Here is a 5,089-nt window from a genome sequence, read left to right on the forward strand (position 1 = left end):
ACCTTACATGCAAGACTTTGCACAGGCATCTAACCAAACACTCAAACACCAAACACACACACACACACACACACACACACACACAGCATACTAAACACACGCTCGCGCGTACATGCACACATACGTCACAACCGGCAACACTCATCATATATATGTGTCCTACATCACAATGCCTATAAATGATTCATTATCTGATTACAGTACTTCAAAACCAGTATCGCAATACTTAAAGCTATATAGGCGCCAACAATACTTATCACTGACATACATCATAATGCCTTTATGATACAAATCTAAAATCACAGTACTTCATAACCCCCCCCCCCCCCCCCCCCCCCCACCTCACAACCCCCTCTCTAAACCCCCTTCACGGCCGCCGGGAACACCCCAGCAACATTCAGAAAACAGAAACAAGCACAGGCACTCAACACACATCAAATTAACCATATAATTATATCATGCAGGTGTCGTTCTTAAGGTCACGTTGTTCTGCTGTGGTCAGTATATAAACAGATCGACCCGCGGCGATCGATCTTGCTCATGGAGATAAACCCCAGCGGGTCTGTCATATATAATATATAGCTGTCGTTCACCAGGTCAAGTTGTTCTCCCTTCTGCCGGTGGTCAATATTATACACATGGAGACTATCGGTCTGTCTTTGCATTGGGAGTGTGCTTTGGACGGTGGTATTCTATGATCATTATATATATATATATATATATATTAAACTGAAACAACAACAACAACAGCAACAACAACACCACCAAACCAAAGCGTTGAAATCAAAAGGTTGTTAAACCTCAACAATCATCTTTCTGACCGTGAGTTTGAGTGATTATGTGTGTGTGTGTGTGTGCGCGCGCGCGCCAGTGTGTGTGTGTGTGTGTGTGTGTGTGTGTGTGTGTGTGTGTGTGTTCACGCGCGCGTGTGTGTGTGTTATGCCCTGTGCAGTTTTTGCAGATCCGCACTCTCAAACTGATCAACGTTAGGGTTTACCACATGAGAATGATGAAAGTCAGTAAGGTGTGTAGTGTAGGTTATACTTACTTTCTTACTTGTGTGTGTGTGTGTGTGTGAGAGAGAGAGAGAGAGAGAGAGAGTGTGTAGGCCAGATGGGAGAAAAAATGAATGAATAAGAATAACAATGATGGTGATTATGATAAAGATATACTGATTTCAGTGAATGTATATAGCGCATGACAGTAGGTCCAAACAGGGTGCTCTTTACAGAAATACCAAAAAACAGTTAAATGAACACACACACACACACACACATACACACACGCGCGCGCTCGCGCGCGCGCACAGAAAACACTGACTTGCAAACAGAGAGACGACGTGACGGTACACTCCCGGTATTAACTCAAGCTAACTCACTCACTAGCACACACACATACACACACACACACACACGCACGCGCGCGCGCGCTTACCATCATACCCACAAAACTGAAAAAATCTCCACGTCTGCCCCAGAAATTCTTGCTACAACACTGAGATCATATTCAGGATAACTTTTTCCAGTGTGTTCATCAGTTAGGAATGAATGGTCTTTGTGCCATCATTGCGGTCATTATCACCATCATCACATACCCAAAAACGGATACACACACACACACACACACACACACACACACACACCGTGACACAACTTAACAGACACTGAGACAGACACGGCTGACACACAGACAGACTGACAGACAAGCAGGCACTGAGACAGACAGACAGACAAACAAACAAACACACACACACACACACACACACACACACACACACACACACACAAGAGATGTGACTCAAGTTCGTATTGAATCAAAACTGATGATCGGTTCAGTCGAAATACTGTCATTCAACTGAAGCACTCTCAGTCTCTAGTTATATTATCTATTAACTGTGTAGGACTAGACGCGGGTGTAACTGACGAATATAGTTCTGTCGATGTGAAGGAACAGAGACAGATACCCGTAAATCAAGCTTTGGGGTGCAAAACCACCCACAGGCGCTTGACTGAAGCTGATCAGCTTCGAATAATGTGCTTTCCAGCCATAGAAGATAAACCAGAAGCCAAATTCAGCATGTTGACAAGTAATCTTCTCGCCCCAAGCTGTACACATTCTGTCATCTGTTTTTGCTTTGCGAGTTGCTAACATTTTAGTTAAGACTAAATGAAAAAAAAGAAAAAAGAAAAAAAAACGGCTTTTGTGACTGGGTTCACTTTCCTTTGAAACGGGCCCCGCCCACCGCCATGGCGCAGACGACTGAAACACGACTGAAAAAGACGATAAGAGAGTCCACTTCTGCCAATAAAAATGAACTAACAATGATTATTATCAACAGTTTTATGCATATGTTGTCTGTCAACTGCACACATGTATCGATAGTAGAGAAAATGATGTTTGAGTCTTCTGGTATCATCTTCGATCTTTCTTTCCGGTCAGCATGATTAATGAGGCAATGCTGCTTTTACAAACGACTCCCTGGCGACAATCATCACGTTTCCGAGAGAGACAGACTCTATTTTCAAAGTACTCACCCTACCACTGTTTTCCCGCCGTGCATTCTTGGTTTGAAACAATTCTAAAAACAGTGGTAATTATTTTATAGAATGGGCGAGTTAATCTAAGATATGAACCATTCGCGGTGGGAGGAAAGAAGAACAGCGCAGAGAGGAGGCGTGGAGTTATCTTTACTTGGCTTCTTGAAACTGATCTGAGGTCTTCCTTCCCGGCTAAAGAACAAAGCGACAGCGCGTTTTGCAAATCCTATCCGGAAACGACTGCAATTTGGTAAGTAATTATTATGTCCTTCTAGTGTTAGCGTGAAGGAAACAAATATCTGTAGCTACGCTTATCCAGAGCAGAGCAGTCGTCTTATCTGCCGTTCGATCTCCCTGTTGTTTGTGTGAAAACCGATGAAGCGAAAAGCAGACGAGCAGTGAAAACGGGAGGCGTGACTTGCCTTTAGAAACTTGACTTCGTTTTTACCAAGTTTCAGCCATTTGGCTCCGTTTGATGCCGTCTACGGTACATGCACAGTACTCATATGAATTTGTCAAAATGCATTAAACTGAAAGGATCTTAAGATGACATCGATGGTTTCATTCGTTTAAGAAAAAGGTATGTTTCCAAACAAGAAATCTCTTGATCATGTTTTAGAATTTTACGGGGCAACAATAACTTATATGACAGTGTGACAGTCGATGGGTTTGCGAATGCTGAATTTAATTTTCTTCTTTTCTTTCTTTTCTGCCTTCTTTAGAATTTACGGGGCAACAATAACTTATATGACAGTGTGACAGTCGATGGGTTGGCGAATGCTGAATTTAATTTTTTTTCTTTTCTTTCTTTTCTGCCTTCTTTTAACTTTGAACAACATGTGTGGGTTGCAAAAGGGCAACAGGAGACAAGTTTTAGGAAAATATAAACAGCAAGTTTATTAAACTGGCTTATCAACTGATCAAGGAACTGCCAGTAGATAATAGAGATGATCATTTGTACCTCAGTCTTGAAAAGATGGTTTGTCTTGTCAGTGTTGCCCATGGGGAATAATATGCATAGTTTTTTGTCTTGTCCTTACAAATCAAAAGCAAGTGAAGAGGGATGCTACTGTGCATTGAAAGGTTCACATTTTCGCTGTTCATTTTATGCTTTTCAGTTAGCTTGATCAGTGAATGACTAACTGACTTGAAGTTGAACTGAATCAGAGATAGAGAGAGAGATGGAGAGAGAGAAAGAGTTGGTATGTGAGTGCACATTAGTGTGCATAACAAGTGTGTGCATGTGCCTGTGCGCACGTATGTGTGTGTGTGTGTGTGTGTGTGTGTGTGTGTTTGACTGTGTGTGTGTGAGTGACAGAGGCAGAGATGGTACATGTGAGCATGCATTGTGAAAGTATGTGCCTGCCTGCTAAGTTGTACTTATAATGTTTACTGTTTTGTGATACTTGAACTTATGACTATGAGAAACACACTCACACACACACACACACACACACACACACACACACACACACACACACACACACACACACACAAACACACTCTATGTCTCTCCCTTTCTCTCTGTCATGCACACATACTAACATACTCACTCAAACACATATGCATGCACACATGTTAGTACACATACATGCATGCATACACACACACACACACACACACACACACACACACACACACACACACACACACAAACACACACACTTTTACCCTTGGTTCAGTGGTTGGCAATATTTGATAGGAGTTGTCAAGTGGCAGCAATAGCAGAGGTCATGAAACAGCACATTGTGTTGACACAAATAATTGCAGAGGGGAGGGAGGGTGGCTTCAAAACAGTGAATACACTGTCAGGTCTGTGTAATCACATTATAATGTGTGAAATCTGTGTAGTCTATTAACCAAACACACTTTTACATGCTCGAATGTGTTTGCTTTTTTTAAAATTTTTATTAACCAAACACACTTTTACATGCTTGAATGTGTTTGTGCTTTTTGGGTTTATGCATATGTATACTCACATATATACCCACACCTACACACATCACAAATTCAGGTACACAAGCATGGTTGCATGCAAGCTTACAAAATAGTTACCACATCTCAGTATGCACCTATGATACAGATTCCTGCATGTACACTCAGATGCATTCATGTACACATGAGTGTGCACAAATATTCCTGCACACACAACACATGCATTTGTACAAACATTCATGCATATTTGCACATATTCCTGCACACACTGCACATGCATTTGTACAAACATTTGTGCACATTTGCACATTTAACACAGACACACACATGCACACACATATAAATATACATACACACACACGCATGCACGCGCGCGCGCACACACACACACACACACACACACACACACACACATCACACCACACCACACCATGATACAACACAACACCACACACACACACACACACACATACTCATTCAGTCTGACTAAGTGGCAATTCAGTGGTTTGCATTATTTAATTGAGGCAATCAAGTGGCTGGGATATGACAGGAGAGCTGTGAGACAGCATAATAATGAACACACTGACACAAGTGTGGTGAGTCAAAGTCATACAGTG

The 5,089-nt window shown here is 42.0% G+C and overlaps 1 protein-coding gene across 1 annotated transcript in view; it reads left to right on the top strand.

Annotated features, from left to right (window-relative positions):
* The first annotated feature begins 2,645 nt into the window (after positions 1-2,645).
* LOC143301409 (uncharacterized) overlaps positions 2,646-5,089 on the top strand; it is a 244,317-nt gene continuing 241,873 nt past the window's right edge. The window contains exon 1 of the mRNA XM_076615677.1: positions 2,646-2,787. The gene's annotated coding sequence lies outside the window, so the exon portion shown is untranslated. The remainder of the gene's footprint in view (positions 2,788-5,089) is intronic.

This window comes from Babylonia areolata, chromosome 27 (assembly GCF_041734735.1).
Source record: "Babylonia areolata isolate BAREFJ2019XMU chromosome 27, ASM4173473v1, whole genome shotgun sequence".
Taxonomy (NCBI): Eukaryota; Metazoa; Mollusca; class Gastropoda; order Neogastropoda; family Buccinidae; genus Babylonia; species Babylonia areolata.